The sequence below is a fragment of the Agelaius phoeniceus genome, chromosome 27 (assembly GCF_051311805.1).
Source record: "Agelaius phoeniceus isolate bAgePho1 chromosome 27, bAgePho1.hap1, whole genome shotgun sequence".
In the NCBI taxonomy this organism is placed as follows: Eukaryota; Metazoa; Chordata; class Aves; order Passeriformes; family Icteridae; genus Agelaius; species Agelaius phoeniceus.
This window is the reverse complement of record NC_135291.1, coordinates 4259903-4276894: the sequence shown is the minus strand read 5'-3', so window position 1 is coordinate 4276894 and position 16992 is coordinate 4259903. Positions and strand designations below refer to the sequence as shown.

General features: G+C 51.7%; 1 pseudogene across 1 annotated transcript in view; it reads right to left on the bottom strand.

Moving 5' to 3' along the window:
* LOC143695956 (uncharacterized) overlaps positions 1 to 14018 on the bottom strand; it is a 758734-nt pseudogene extending 744716 nt beyond the window's left edge. The window contains exon 1 of the transcript XR_013185421.1: positions 13899 to 14018. The product of XR_013185421.1 is annotated as an uncharacterized LOC143695956 (transcript). The remainder of the gene's footprint in view (positions 1 to 13898) is intronic.
* Positions 14019 to 16992: the final 2974 nt, after the last annotated feature.

Sequence of the window (16992 nt, the reverse complement as noted above, 5' to 3'; positions counted from 1 at the left end):
TAAACCCCAAACAAACCCTAAATAAACCCAAATAAACCCCAAGTAAGCCCAGTTCCTCCCGTCCCCACCCCAAAACAGATCCCGACCAATCAGAACGCGCAGTACTGATGACAATCCAGTTGCTGGGCAGAAACTCAGAGCACTGCCCCCGCTCAGCGATTTTCAGCCAATCAGCGCCCGGCCCGACTCTGACTCATCAGTTGCCTGGCACAGTCAAGGCCTCGCACTGCGTTCAATAATCAGAGACTGCGCGGGGTAATTTCCAGCCAATCAGAGCGTGTCTCGCTGATGACTCATCAGTTGCCAGGAGCGGAATTTGGGGAGCGGGGGAAGGTGACCCTGAGGATGGGCTGGGGGCCCCAAATTAATCCAAAACGGGGTCGGGACCCCAAAACGGAGCAGGAGGGGCCTGGAGCCCCCAAAACCAAACACAGGGGAGGGGACTGGGGGAACGATTGGAAAGGGGAAGGAGAGAGGGGAAAAGAGGGGGGTGGGACCCCCAAATTGAGCTGAGAAGGGGATGGGACACCCTAAATTGAGCTGGAAGGGGGGTGGGACCCCCAAACAGGATGAAGCCAATTTTGCTCCTGGAATATGTAAAGTAGTTTATGGATATGCAAAAAGTCTATGAATATGCAACAGGCTGATGTCATGGGAGACAAGGACCATCCAGCAAAGGTTGTTATGGCCACTGAGACCTCCGAGTTATTTCCGGGGACACCCCTTAATTAATCTGGTTTTAATTCCATCAGTCTGTTGCATATTCATAGACCCTCATGCATATCGACAAACTCATTTACATCTTTCAGGAACTATTTTACATGTCCCGTCTTTGGGAGTGTCTCCCCATTTCAGGAGCCTCTACTGAAATGGAAAATGTAAACCTCCTCCCTTAGAAGACGAAGAAGAAGAAGAAGAAAAGAAGAAGAAGAAGAAGAAGGAGAAGGAGAAGGAGAAGGAGAAGGAGAAGGAGAAGAAAAGCTGAAATTTTGGGAATCCAGTGGGAAAATGGCTGATCCTCTGGGAATCCATTTCTTACCCCCCAAAGACAGGGCAAAGGCAGGGCGGTGGGGTTTTTATAGGGTATCCCAAGGGTGGAGTTGGGCTTTGGGTCAGGGGAGGAGTTCTTAGCAACACAAGAAGGATGAGATCAAATTCCTGCCTCTTAGCAACAGCAGCATTCCACACAGAACGTGTCCCCAAATCCTAAATTTCCTCTAAAACAACTGAGAAATTATGGAACTGCAGATATATTCGATCAATTTCCTTCATCTAACCCAGTTTGGAGAGTTTTTCAAGGATGAAGGTGAAGCAGAGGAAAATTAAGGCCAAACCAAAGGGCTAAGCAGCCAGGTGTGTTCCCAACATGGATCACAGGGAATGTGCGTGACCAGGGCTGTGCCCAAAGTGCCTCCTCCAGTGGGGGATGGAGCTGGAGCAGCACACGAAGCTCTGCCCACACTCAGGGCACTCCCAGGGCTTCCCTTACCGGTGCCTCCGTTGGTGTTGGGTCAAGTTAGAGCTGCTGGAGAAGCTCTTCCCACACTGGGGACACTCGTAGGGCCTCTCCCCTGTGTGGATGCGCTGGTGGGTGACGAGGGTGGAGTTGTGCTTGAATCCCTTCCCACAGTCAGGGCACTGGAAGGGCCTCTCCTCTGTGTGAATCCGATAGTGCAGGAGGAGATGGGACCTGGTCTGAATCTCTTCCCACACTCCCCACACTCGTAGGGCCGTTCCCCAGTGTGGATCCTCTGGTGCACAATCAGGTCGCAGTTCCACCTGAAGCTCTTCCCAATCTCCACGCATGTGTGAGGCTTCTCCCCATCATGGAGCTGCTCATGGAGCACCAGCTCTGAGCTCTGGCTCCATCTCCGGCCGCCTTCCCGGCCCAGGCTGGCTCTTTCCCCCTCACATCCCCGCCATCTGCGTTTGCAGCCCCTCCTCGTGCGGCAGCTCCGGGGCTTTTCCTCCCCGTTGGCTTCCTGCACCATGGAGCCGCTCAAAACGGCCTCTGCCACCAGGTTCTGCCGCGGGCATTTGTCCTCCCTGCTCTCCATGCTCAGCTCCTGCTCTGGGGGAGGAAGGACAAGGACAGCATGGGATTTGCCTCCGTGCCACAGGCAAGGGCAAGGAGATCCCCCCAGGGCTGAGCTGCAGCCGGGGGCCCTGCTGGGCTGGGAGATGGAGCAGCACAGAGGGGAAAGGGGCACTCATCGCCAGCTCGGGGCTGTGCACAAATCACAAACAGGACTGGACTGCTAGGAACGTGTCTTGAGCTGTTTTATTTCCCAGCATCTGTCTCATTACTTGGTTATGACAATGGGAAGATGCCAGTAGCTCACATCACAGGTAGCAGACAAAGAACTTCATGTTAAAACTTACTTTAAAAGGTTTTTGACCAATCACGCAAAGCAAAGCCATACTGACAGTAGTTCTATCCAAGCACTATAAGCACATTGACGGTTAAAACAATGCTCCCTTATTTCAAATACAATACCTGCTTGTAAGCCTTAAAACACAATGCACAGAGCTCCACTATTAAGCTTGGAACTTCCTAATATCTTTCTAGATACACTTTTCTGCAGGTTAGGGAGTTATTCTAGATAAGTGTTAATGCACAGACCATTGTTCTATTTCTCCCTACTTTCTACTTATATAACTTTTCTGCTGACCAATCTTACGGTTACTGCAAAGCTCTAATCAGTTCTACTGTCTCTGAGGCTTGTCTTTTGAAGCTTTTCCAAAACCCTGTGATTTTAAGCATTCAACAGACACTGATTTCCCCCTCACCTGCCTCAGTGACCCAGGGCATCTTCCTCTTCCTCGCAGCCTCCCAAGTGTTGGCAAGGGGAAATCCTGGTTTGGGGAAAACAAGGGATGAGCACGTTGAGTTTGATGGTTCCTCTGCCCAAGTCCATCTCTACAAGTCAGCGGCCATCTGGGCTCCAGAAAAACCTCCCAAACACCAAGATTCAGCCCTGAAAAAGCCACCCAGGAGTTCCCTGTCCCTGGTCCCTCCCCTCTGGTGTTCGGGGGTTCCACCCTGTCCCAGCTACTGGGGGTTACGCTTGGATTGGGGATCCCCATTCTCCTCGGTGCCCGCCCTGCCCAGGCTGCTGGCAGTCCCAGCAATGCCAAAAGCTCCCCCCACTTCGCTCTCCCCATTTCGGGATGCCGGGGCTTTTTGGGCTCCCAGGCTCCCTTCTCCCCTCATTCTCTGCTCTGGGCTGCAGCGGCTCCAAGGAGTCCCCCCTGCCCCTCTCCAGGCTCTTGAGGCTCCCGCCAATGGCGGCGCTCCCCCCTCTCTGGGCTCCCCACTTTGGGCTCCTGGGGCACACAGGGCTCTGCTCCTCCAGGCTGCCTCTGCTGGCAGCCGCCACCGCCACCCCCTGATGTCCCCCCAAGGGGCCTTTTCCACTCAGCCTTGGACTTCTTCATTCTCCAAAATCCCCCCAAAAACCCAACCCAGGGACCCTCTGGATATCTGGGCCGAGCTCCCCCTCCCCACTCACCGGAGCCATGGGGGGGGCGATGATCCCACAGGTGGGGGCTGCGAATTCAGGCAGGGATCGAAGGCGTGGTTCCCTCAGTTCAGCCTTGATCCGCTTTTGTCCCTCCTCTTCCATCCCTCCTCCGCCTGCTCCTCCCCCCTAGCCCCACCTCCTTTTCCCCCTTCATCCCTGCCCTTCCCTGCCTCCTCCTCCTCCCCCAGCAGCAGCCACACCCTCGGTGCCCCGTTCCCGCAGCCCTCGCAGCCCGCGGCAGGAGCGGGGATGGAGCCGGGACAGGTCGGGATGGGCAGCGCGGGGCTCTCGGCTGCTCCCAGCCGCTGCGGGCGGGGGGAACCCGGCCCGGGCCAAAGGCGAGGCAAACTGGGCAAACTGGGGGCTGCACATCCAAACTGGGCCTTGCTGGGGACCCTGCCTGGCCACTGCCAGCCCTTGGGGCTCCTCCCGGCACATCCGCCAGGGGGGAACGCACACAGGGCTGGGGGATCCCAGCAGTGGCAGCACTGCCAGGGACTGGGCTGCACTGGGACCGTACTGGGAGTGACTGGGGCTGTACTGGGCTTGTACTGACATCATACTGGGATCATACTGCCATGCCAGGGCACACTGTGATTGCACTAATGGAGAGTGGGATCATACTGGGATCGTACTGGGATTGTACTGGGAGTGAGTAGGAGCCTGCAGGGGGCAACTGAGACCATGTTAGGGGCAAATGGGATATACTGGGAGTGACTGGGAGTCACTGTGAGCAACTGGGAACATACTAGGACCAACTGAAAGGAACTGGGTGCATACTGGGGGTGATTGGAAACTGCTGGGCTTACACGGGGATGAACTGGGATCATGGCTGGAGGTGACTGGGATCATACTGGCAGTGAGTGCCACTACACTGAGGCTGACTGGGAGTGCTTGTGAGCAAATGGGATCATACTGGAAGGAACTGGAAAGATGCTGGAGGGAACTGGGGTACACTGGGATATACTGGGAGTGACTGGAAGGGAAGTGAGGGTGAAAGAGAGCAACTGGAACCATGTAGAGCAAAACTGGTTTATTCTGGCAGAGACTGGGAGCACACTGGGCTCATATCTGGATCATACCGGGAGTGACTGGACTAATACTGGGAGTGACTGAGTGTCACAGTGAGCACACCCTGCACAGCATCCCCCATACTGGGCCTGACTGGGAGCCACTGGGAGCAAATGGCATCATACTGGGACTGACTGAGTTGATTGAGGAAGCAACTGGAACCATGCTGACGGCAGCTGGGACCGTGCTGGGAGAGACTGGAAGTAAGTGGGATTATAATTGTGAAAAGTGCATATTTTGTGATTGGGTTTTCGCCAATATGAAAATGAATATTATACATCTTGTGTTAGAAACTAATGCTGTATTAATTCTCTTAAGAAGTGGGTTAAATACAGTTTTAGGTTATTACAAAATATTAAAATAGAAACTATGCTTGGTAAGAGACTTTCTTTAAAGAAAGGACTTGCAGCGAGATAGCAGCCCCAGGACACCTAAATCATTCAGAGAAAAAGAATTTATTGCCCTCTTATCAGAAGAAATGAACTTCTTCCCGCCTCGAAGGCGCTGTTGGGATTCAGAGGAAGAAGGTGGCACTGACCAGAATCCCATGTTTGAATGGAATTTATGCATCATGTATGAAGTGTAGGAATATGCAACAGGCTATTGTTTTTAAGGGTTAATCCTTTGTTAACAGGTGTCCTTTTTAGGGCTTGTGCTGCCCAGAAAAAGGTACCCGGACTCCATAACACTTTGTATTTGTTGTCTCATATTGTCCTAATTCAAATTGTCCAAATTTTTATTAGTCTAATAGAATTACTATTCTGATAATTATTTTATTACTATTAAACTTTTAAAATTTTAAAAACAAGTGATTGGCGTTTTTCACAATTTGGTAGCAGAGGATGGTTACCAACACCTCACTGCCGGTGCTTCAGGAGAGTCAGAGTGGGGAAGGTGCCCCCTGCCCTCTTCGGCAGCCTCGCTCTGTTTGCCCTGGGGTGACCGACAGACGCAGGTTATGGTGGACAAAAGGAGACAATAAAACAAAGACAAGGGAAAAAGGCTCCCTACAACCACGGCAATTGGCCCCCTAAGAGTAGTAATGTACACGAAGAACTCGGGAAGGAAAAGGGATTGGTAAGTATTTCTCAGGGGGGATGAATGTGAGTGAATGAGAGGCGGGCTGGTTGTGCCAGACCTGCCAAGTGAGTGCTGGAGTCTCCCATGCTGCGTTTCTGACTTTCCGCGGTAAGTGGCCAGTAAAGAGACAAAGTGAATGTTAAAAGGAGTGAGAGAATCCCCCGGGGTAACTGGGACTGGGTCTCAGAGAGGGGCTGGACCCCTCGGAGGAAGGGAGCAGAGGAGTTTCCTAGCCCAATCCACTAGGAAATGGGACAAGAGGGGCTCCTAAAAACCTGCTGGGTTGAGGGATAAGAGTGCCCAAGAGCATCCAGAATTGAAACCTGCTGGGCTGAGGGATTAATATTCCAAGAGCATTCAGGGTTAAGCAAAATTCTGCCGGATTGAGAATATGCTCAAGAGCATTTGGGATTGGACAACACAGGTGGATTGAGAAATAAAAAAATGCCCAAGTGTTGGGGAAAATGAAACAGGAAAGCCTTATAAATATGATTGTCTGGCAAAAGATTTTGACAATATAGAAACTATAAGCAAGATTGAAATCAAAGCAAGCTTTGAGATACCTCAGTTAGTGAACAACTGGAAAACAATGGTGTGGCCCAACTGAAGGTAATCCCCTTTTGATGAAACAATTCCCTCTGCTTGCAGACAGATCCAAGGGTCAGAGCAGATCCTGCCAGCTTGGCAGAAGGGGTCCAAAGAGGAGTTTTTAGCATTTAAAATGTAACACAGTATGGTGATGTAGTGATTCTTATAGGCTGTATGTAAATGCTCTAGGATTTGTATCTTGTACTAGATTGGTTAGTGAGAAATAGAATATTCAACAAAGAAGAAGATTTATTGTATTTTAACAGGAACCTTAATCTCTTATGCTCTTACCCTCTTACTCTCTTACCCTCTCATCCTCTCTACCCCTCTCTTCTCTCGGGCCTGCTCCAGCTGTGCCTGGCAGCTCCAAGCAGGGCCCTGCACCCGGGCCCTTTGCAATAAACCGCAAGTTCCAGGGCCTGGCTGCAGAGATCTCTCGTCTCCGTCCGTCCTGACCGTCCTACCCCCCGACGCTCCTACACCCAAGAGCACCTGGGGTTGGCCAACACAGCTGGGTTGAGGAAAATCTAATAGCACCAGGACTGGCCAGAAATACCTAAAATTGTAATAGGTGATTTGAATGTAAAAGGTACCTTATTGTTGTTATGTGTGTGAGAGTGAGTCACACACAAAATCAGCCTCAGCTTCCCGGGCAGGTGGGAAGGGGGGGCTGTGGAAAGAGGTGTGTGTGACCCACAAATAAGCCATTGTCCCTTGGGTGGGTGGGGGCTGTGGCAGAGCATGTGTGTGACTGCAAACGGGCCATTGTCCCCCCGGGCCTGTGAGGGGGCCGTAGCTGAAGAGTGTGAGTGACACAAATCAGCCTCACAGGTGAACGGGCACCGGAGGCAGCAGAGTCAGGGCCCTCCCAGGAGGCCGGGAGATACTGAGACCCAGAGGCCAACGCCAAGGGGAGGGGGCCACAGGGACCCGCGATTCTCTGTCAACAGGGATCCACTTTGTGTCCTGAGCGTGTGAAAGAATGTGTGGAAGTGAATGAGAAATAGAAGCGAGTGAATGTAGACAAATCAAAGTATATGTAATGTAGATTGTGTATTTTAAGCTTCACTATATCTCCTTGGAGGGAGGTGTATTGCACTGAAAGTAGTGTGAGAAAAAGGTTTTTTATTTTTAAGTGTGTAGTTGAAAGAAAAGTGGTATTTAGGTTGTTAGTGAAAGTGAAAAACAGAGGCAGATGATGAATAGATAAGATTTTGAAAAATGAGACAGAAAACCAGTAAGTTGGATTACAGGGGAAAAAAAAGAAAAAAAAATAGCCCTTTGGGAGTTATGTTAGGTAACAGAGATACAACTCCTTGCAAAAGGAGAAAGTACAGGGTATGTAGTAGTTGATGGGAAAAACATGCAAACTATGGAAAAAGGGAAATTAACCTTAAACTAGTAAGCTCAAACTTGTGAATTATAAACTTTAAAAAGAGCACTAGAATATTTAACACAAAATAAAGGAACCATATCTACTGATTGAAGGTATGCCTTTAGCGTAGTACATACCTTTAAAAATTTGGAAAGGAAAAAGATTACTTAATTCAAGAGGAAAAGGTTTAGTACATGAGGAACTTATTTCAGAGGTTTTAGAGGCATTAAAATTACCTAAAAGCGATAGCTATAGTACATATTAAGGAACCCCAAAAGGGAAAGACCCCAGAAATAAGAGGAAATAATTTGGCAGATGACGAAGCCAAGGATACAGCAGAAAGTGGAGCTGAGTGAGTTATGTTAATATTAACTCCAAACGAGGAAAAACTGGAAATTCCTAAGTTTAGGGAAGCCGAGAAAAAAGAATGAAACAAGACAGGAAGTGAACAAGATAAATCAGGGAAATGGAAACTTCTTGATGGAAGACAATTACTTAATAAAATGTGCTTACTAGGAAAATATTAGAAGACATGCATCAGAAAACCCACTGGGGTACTCAAGCTTTGTGCGATCATTTTTTAAGGAACTATGGGTGCACTGGGATTTTTGGAGTAGCAAAGCAAGAAACTGAAAGATGCTTAATTTGCCAAAGGATAAATAAAAAGGTGATGAGAAAAACAACATTAGGAGGTCGTGAGTTAGCTCGTCGACCATTTCAAAGTATCTAAGCAGAAGTTTAGATTTGTTAAGCTCTGGATTTATTTGTAAAAAAATCCATTTAATCTAGAAGAAAGAGAATATGCCATAGGTTAGACAGGAGATTTTAGGAGAATAAAAATCTTTAAAGCATGAGAAACACCCGAGACAAAACAGGAAGAGAACAAGGGGAAATGAAAGGGAGGGGAACAAGAGGAAAAGTCAGAAAGAGAGTGGGATCCTCTGCAGCTCTTGCCCCCTCCGTTCGCGGCCGAGGCGCCTGTCCCGGGTCCCGGCTCGCTGCCCGCCTCAGCTCCGCCTGCCCCGGTTTCCATCCCAGGTGCGGGCTCACTGCCCAGGGCAGCTCCACCTGCCCCGGCGCTGGCGGTGAATTTGTGTGCCCTGCTCCCACTGCCCGGCCCGCGGCCGCTCTGCCGGCCATGCTGGGGAAGATGGGGGTTGCTCTGTCCTGCCGCGTGGGCCGAGGTCACCGCGCCGACCGCACCGAGGGCGGGTCCCAGCCATCCCATCCCCGGCTGCCCTGCCCGTGCCAGCTGCGCTGGGCACCGCCGCTGCTGCTGCCGGGGTCTCCCACCTGCCTTTTCTCTGCCGGGAGCTGCCGGATCAGCCGCCATAAGCCATGTGGGGGCTGCCCACGCTCCGGCTCGGTCTCCACGGGAAGATCCCCCTCTGGCGATTCCGGCAGCAGACCCTGCCCACACTCCCACCGAGCCTCGGCGGGATATCCTCCCCTGACCCCGGCCTGCTCCGAGTTACATCCCCTTGGTAACCACAGCTCCGGCTATTCAGGAAAACTCTCTCTCTACAGGAAGCGCCTTATCTAAACACTAGGAGCTCAGTTAAAAGGCAGCCCTCTCCAAATTCCTTCTCAAAACACGGGAGAAAGGTCATAGAAGGTAAAAAAGTGAAAGAGTTAGATGAAGGGATTTCTTTATTTCCGTTGAGAGAGGTTCCCATGGCAGGGATGCGCTGCCCTGCCCCGCGGGAGCCACCAGCGCCCCTGCCGGCCCTGCCCGGAACTGCACCCAACGGGAAAGCGCCGCAGCCGAAAGGCCGGGACTGGCTCCGGGCTCTGTTTGTTGTCACTGCCGGAGCTGTGGTTGTTTGTTTGCTTTATTTACACACTAGTAAAGAACTGGTATTCCTATTCCCATAGCTTTGCCTGAGAGACTCTATTTCACTAGCCTAAAAATTAAGAGGGAGGGGGTTGGCATTCTCCATTCCAAGAGAGGCTTTTTCTGCCTTCCCAAGCAGACAGCTGTCTTGTAAAGCAAGAGAAGCACCCACAGGCACTGAGGGGGCCTGCAGGAGGGGAAGAAGAAGGCCCTGCAGCACTTGGGCACAAAGGCCCAGCAGGTGAATGCAAGAAGGGAGCAGAAAAAGGCCAAGCCGAAGGCAAAGGCCAGGGCAGAGTTCCTACAGCCCCTGAGGGATCAACCCCAGGGCCCAAGGGGGCCCCAGCACCCAGGGCACGGGCTCGGACACAAGCACCCGGCAGAGGCATTGCCCTCCTCACCAGGGGACAGCCCACCCAAACAGCCCCTGGCAAGGAATCAGGGCTCCAGCTGCAGGGCACAAAGACACTGCAAGCACAGACAGCAGCACCCTCAGGACCAGCAAGTCCACCCCGTGATGGACATGGATTGGCAGGGCTGTCACAGCTCCCATCACACCAGGGACCCTCCACACTGGAGCCCTTGAGAACATTCAGGTGGGTCGGCATTGAGAGGAGGCCTCTCCTGATGGACACAGGGGCCTCTCAATGCACTCTGAATCTTAGACCTAAGGGAGGGAAAAAAGGCCAAAAATGTCTTTGATTATTCATGGCATAAGTGGGAAAGCTGTATGGTTTTATTCAACCACTATTAGTAGGTCTGGGAGATGGACTTGAAATGCATGAAGTTTTATTTGCTCCTAATTGCTATCATGATTTACTGGGAAGGGATTTGATCGCTAAATTTGGAACGCAAATTAATATTATAAAAGGTGATACAGAGGCCAGTTCTGTTGTACCTCTGTGTCAAATGTCTGCCAAGGCCTAGGCTGAAGTGCACCCAGAAGTGTGGGCAGCCCCAGGGAAATAGGGAAGATCAGATATGGAGCCTCTCCAAAGTACTCTGAAGCAACCAGGACAAGTGGTGTCTAAAAGCAACAGCCTGTTCCAGGGGAGGGAAGGAAGGGGAATCAGACAAAGCGCAGGTCACCACCCCATGCTCAGCTCAACCCAAGGAGCTGTGGGTGCTTGTAAGAGCCTGGCACTGAAATGCCCTGAGCAGGAAGGCTTCAATATCTTCTGCTGACACCATGGCACCTAACAGGGCGGCAAAAGCAATTCTGACTGCTTCAGCAAGCACTGGATCAGAGATCAAGGTAGATTCTCCCACAGGAAGCTGGGCTGGCACAGAGCCTGCCCTGGCACTTTGCTGTTGCCAACACCCAGCCAGGACATCGGCTCCTGCCTAAGGAGTGCAAAGCAGCACCACTGGTGGCCAAGGGGCCCATGCCAAGTGTCCCTGAGGCCAGAAACAGCCGCCAGCACAGCTGAACACGGGGGGACCCCTCAGCCTGGCCTCAGGGGCTCTGAAGCCCCGGAGATTTGCACTTCCCGCCTGCAGCAGGACCATGGCAGCCGCCCCTGAGCCTGCCCTGAAGGCAACGCAGCAGCAGCCAGGGCTCCACAGCGGGCCAAGCCCCTGGGCCTGCCCACAGATCCTCTGCTCAAACCCTCGGAAATCCTGGCCACCCTCCTCTGGCACCTCCAGCCACTGCGGCCAAGCCTTGCTGCCACTGCTGCAGCTTCAGCGCTGGCTGGGCCTGCACTGCCACAGCTGCTGGGGAGCACCACGGCACAATTCCACTCTGGGCTGCCTGGAATTGCATTGCTGCAAAATGTACCCATTTTGGTTCTTTTCAATCTTCTTTCTCTGCTCAGAATGGTTTCTCTACTCAAGGGTCTGCCTTTGGGAAAGAAATTTTAAAGGTTTTATTTAATGGATGTTACACCACTCAATGGAGATGAGTTTAACATCTCCACAGACTGGGAATAGCCCAAAAGACACCCACAGAGATAACGACCTGCAACAAAACATCAACGCCCAGCAGCAAACAGCAACCAACAGCTACCCCAGACACTGCCCCCGGCACAGCTGGAGACACCTGGTCTGGAAAAGGCTGAGAAGGAAATCCAGGAGTGTGGACCGAATTCACAGCAGAGGGGAAGAAATCCGGGTCCAATAGGAAACCAAATACTAAAATCTTACACAACTTGGAAGCAATGAACATTAAAGCACTGGATTTAGATTGGTTCAGACTACATAAAGTTTAGGAAAAATAGAGTAAAACTCACGTGTCATGGAATGATTTTCTCTGCACAGCTGGGCTATTTGTGAAAGAAATTATTTCTGTTGCACATCCTGGCCAGAAACAAGCAATGCCTTGACTCTCTAACACTAAAGGATTCTTGGAGAGTTTTTGTTTTCCCTGCAGTTTCAGTGACAAAATTACAACATGGGAAAATTTTTTCGTAATTTTTTATATTGTTAGGTAGGTTTGGGACAGAAGTGTGAGAATCAATTTTTGCTCTGGGTTTTTCCATGTCCGCCTTTATGTTGCATTTTGCAAAATTGAACAGCTTTAACTGTAACACTTTTAACTCGTAAATAGTTAATACTTTTTTTTAAAAAAGCAGATTCTGGGGGGGCCACATGTAACTCACCAGATGGCTGCCCTAGAAGAGAAGCTTCATTCCAGGCAGCCTGCAGAGGAGCTTTAGAAATGCAAATGAACACTGCTGGGCAAAGCCTGGACAATGGACCTGGGTCTCTTGCCTGGGGCAGGAATTGGGCTGATTCCCTCTGCCCCTCAGCCCAAGCTCTGCCTGCTTGCCCTGATGGAATTTGCACAGCTCAAGGCAGAGCCCAGGGTGAGGATATCTGACCCTGCAACAGAAACGGGTGAAGCTGCAAAGGGAAACAGCAAATGAAGAATGTTGGGAAAACTTCACTATAAATAAATGGGGGGAATCATCTCTCTGCCCACTCCAACATGTGCAGTCACTGTCAGTGTTATATAGGGTGTATTAGAGCACTGAAATGTTCTTGCTACCACAAGTTCAGGGAAATCAGTTGGGAATCCAAGTATTTGATGATTAAATTAGAGAAAAGCATCAATTGATGCAGTCCTGGCTGGACAGAGCAGCCAAAAATGGAGAAAAGATGAACGGCCAGCAGAACAAATCCTACAACACCATGGACCAGCCCCTGGGAACCCAAACCAATTCATGTCAGGAGCCACAGAACCTATTTCTCATTTCAATGGCATCATTAGATTACAAGCTGCCCTGGGAATAACCAACCAGACAGCTCCAGCTCCTGACCTTCCTGCTGACCAATCCACTGAAATGAGGAACACAACACTTAACCATGGGATGGGATCAGATCATCTGTTAGCAGAAAAAGGAGGAGTTTGTAGAAAATAAAATTACTCAAACTGGTCTTGGCAAATAGATGACAAAGGAAAAGTGCTGAAAAAGATAACAAAAGAAACAAGAAAGCAGCTCATGTTCTGGGCCAAAAGTGCAAAGAATGGGAATGGGACATTTTTGTGGCTCCCTGGCAGACCATGGGTTAACGATGGTGATGTGATGTGCAGGATCCTCTGATGTGCTACAGCAACTCCGATCTTTTTACCATGCTCCACACCTTGAGAGTGCAGCTCATTCAGCAGCTGAGCGAGGGGATGCAGGTGGCAGCCAGGCCTCTTGATCCAGAAACGGCTGCAGAAGGGCAGGGAATGAGGGCACTGAGAATAATCCCAAAACCAAAGAAGACTCAGTAAGAAAAAACCGAGTCAGTGAGTGAGTCTGCCGGAGATAGGGCCAGGGACTCGTAGATAAGGAAGTAATGGGAGAAACCATCAGTTTTAGAAAATGTTAGAAATTGACACGGAAAGGTCCTCAAAGTCCCACTAAATTCCTGAACTTCCAGAAGAACAAAGATTTAACACAGCCATGAATATCGGCTGTTGTACAAAAGTGGGGGTGCACATTAACGAGGACATGCAGTTGGCGGATCGGGAGGTCTGAACCTTCCAAGTACCTCAGCCAGTGGGCAAAGGGAGAGGGCGATGAGGCCGGGAAAATGAGGATAAAAAAGAGGCTGCGAACTGCAACAATGGCAGCGAGCGCACGGCAAATGCCCCACGGTCTCTCCCTCTGCTCAGCAATAAAGTCACTTGTAAAGGACTCCTCTGTCTCCTCGGGGCACAGAAACCTCCGGCCACGTCAATTTCCCCGCACAGCCCCGGGCACGGGGCAGCCGCCTCTGTCCCAGCCACAGCAACCGGGCCGAGCCAGCGCTGCTCCGGCAGCGGCTCCTGCCGAGGCAGCGGCCGCAAGGAGACCGCGGGCAGCCGCTCCCGCAGCGCCCTCACGCCAGCGGCAACACGCGCCGGACACAGCACAACGAACCCGCCTGAGCCCCCTGCCGCCCCCGAGGCCCGCAGCGAGCCCCGAGCACCCGCACAACCCAGCGCGGCTCCCACCTGCGCTGCGGCCGCCTCCCAGCTCCGCCGCCGCCGCCTCACCGCGCTCCGGCCGCTGCCGCCGCTCCCGGGCCCGCACACACGCTCCGCCAATGGCGCCGCTGCCGAGCCACGGCCGCCCTCAGGCCGCCACCGGGGCCCTGCTCCACGCCGCTCCCACCAATCAGCGCGCCAGAACCACGACTGACGGCACCGTCGCCCAATCGCAGCCAGGGGCGGGCTCTGCACACGGCACAGCCTCGCCCCGCGCTCTCAGGGCCCCCCGGGCTGCGTGAGGGCAGAGCCGGAGATGAGGAACAGCCCTGGAACGGGCCCGGGCCCGAGGGGATTGAGCTGAAAACACAAACAAACTTCTCCGCACCTCCCGCCACGGCTTTCCCGAAGCACTGCGGCTTCTGTGGCTCCGTCTCCGCGGAAAGCCCTGGAGCCACACTTCTCCTACCTCTAATTAGGAGCATCAGTGCATCGCTTTGATTTCCCCCAAAAAGGGAAAACTGCCCCAAACCCCTGTGGATGAGTGGGGGAGGGGAGAGATTTCTGACAGAAAACTAAAAACTCAGAGGAGGAAAATGAGATGTAAGTGAAGACCCTTAAATCCAGCCTTCCCCCACGCCTCTCTCCTTCCAGCTGCACCTCCTACCCCGGCAGTGCCGGAGACAGGGAATGGGGCCGTGCTCACTTCATGCCCCGGGGCTTCTCCCTCTGCTCAGGGACAGGAGTCGTTCCCCTGCTGCACCCTGGGCTCTCTCCCACCGGAGACTTCTCCAGGAACTTCTCCAAGCTGAGTCCATCCTATGGGGCACAGCCCCCCTCCAAGTGCTGCAGCGTGGGTCACTGTGCCCCGGGGTCAGTCCTGCCAGGACAGGCTGCTCCAGCGGGGCCCCTCTGGCCACGGGGGCACAGCCTCCTCTCAGGCATCCCCGTGCTCCAGCGTGGCTGCTCCGGGGGCTGCAGGGGGATCTCTGCATCCCCATGGATCTGCAGGGGGATCTCTGCAGCCCCATAGATCTCTGCATCTGGCACCGCCGTTTTTGGAGGCACCAGGAATAGGCTGAGCTCTGCCTGAAGCTCTTCTCACATTCCCCACACCCTTCCCAGCACAGGGAGGCTTTTACCTCCTCACAGCTCCCCAGGCTGGGTTTGCAGCCCCTCCTCGTGTGGGATCTCTGGGGCTTTTCCTCCCCATTGGATTCCTGCGCCGTGGAGCCGTTCCAAATGGCCTCTTCCACGAGGTTCTGTGGCAGGGATTTGTTCTCCCTGGTCTCTGTCTGCAGCTCAGAGCGTGAGGGAGGAAGGACAAGGAGAGGAAGAGACAGGGAGAAGGGAAAAGGAAAAGGCAGGAGGAGAGGAAGGAACAAGAAAGAACAAGTGAGGAAGGAGATGGGAAAGGAACGTGGATGCATGAAGGACGGAATGAGGAGAAGAAGGAGGGTGGACAAGGAGAAGATGGGATTTGCCTCCATGCCAGAGGGAAGGGGAAGGAGATCCCCCCCAGTCCATCCCTGGCAGGATGGCGTTGGCAGTGAGGCTGTCCTGCAACGATGCTGGGCTGGGAGATGGAGCAGCAGGGAGGGGAAAGGGGCAGTGATTCCTCCTGCCCTGCCTGGCTGTCCCAGTCTGGAGCATCCTGGCGCTGCCGAAGCCCTTGGAGCGTCCAGCACTCAGGAGCCCAGAGCTCACGGCTGCTTTATAAAGCTGACAAAGTCGGCAGGATGGGTCTGGGTATGCTCTGCAGCAAACTGGGTTTATTGGTACAGGAGCAGGGGACAGAGCTGAACAGGGTCCAGGCACAAAGACAGGGTGCAAGCTGAGGGCACAGGGGGTTTTTATATGGGGTAGTGAGGGTGGAGCTGAGGGTCAGGGTCCAATGGATATGGGGGAAAATGGAGCAAAGGAGGGGTTAAGGGTCAGGACAGCTAATAGGGAAACAGGGGCAGAGGAATGCAGTAAACTGGGCGAATGAAGGGACAGAGAGGGAGAACATTCTAGGGACTAACCAAAGATGGGTAACAGGGGTTGAACTAGGGTAATTAGGCCAACGGGCCAATGGGGTAACATAACTTTCCAAAAATCAGCATGTGCCGGCAAAGATCTATAGGAGAAGCAAGCTTGTCACCATAACCTTGAAATCTATTCTTCTTATTAGGGACCAGTCCTACACGGGTGGGAGATTGAGACTCCCATGGGCCTCCACACCAGTGCATCTTCCTTTTCCTCGCAGCCTCCTTCTCCTCCATCCAGACAAAGTTTAGGGTTGACAAATCCTGGCTTTGGGGGAAGAGCAAGGGGGTGAGTACCTTGGGTTTTGTGAGAAATGAGCCTCACTCTTTAGAATTTTTGAAAGTTTAATAAGGAATAATAAGGGACAAATCAGTAACAGCGCTGGGTGTTGGCAATGGCCAGAGGCACACTGGTTAACCACAGCAACTCTTCTTGTCTAGTTTCTCCATTGTATTGTTCAAATACATATTCATAATGATTATACATATTCAAACATTTCCTGGAACTCATTTACATGTTCCAGGAATTCTTTAGGTTGGTTTGACCCCCAACTTGCCTTTTTAGAGCACGTGCAGGAATCGTGGATTGCTGTTTTGAGGGTTGTGTGTCACTGCCTCACAAGGGCCCCTGTTCTGTGGTTTCAGCAGGTGACAGTTATTGACAGTGGAAGGGTCAGTGGCAGGGGCCTCATCACATCCTTTCCTTAGATGTTATCTGACCATGCAGAGGCTTTTAGCTATTTCCACAAGTACTTTAAATGAACATTAGCTCTTTCACAAATATCTCTGAATTGTTATTGTCAGTTAGTTACAAAAATAAAAGCATTAGTTATTATTTCACAACTACAGCTACTTCTACAAAAGTTAACATTCTAATGCACAACACATGGCATCTACTTTAATATTTTGCAAAAGCCAAAACTATAATGTATGTTTTTCACACTGTCCACTAACTAAAATATCATCCATAAATGATGTTCTGAGGATATGAGCTACACACGGGCCAGGGCATTGGCCACAAAAAACTGACAAATTATACTATAGCAAAAGCAGTGAAAAGTGATTACAAACTGTACTATATCAAACTCGTTGTG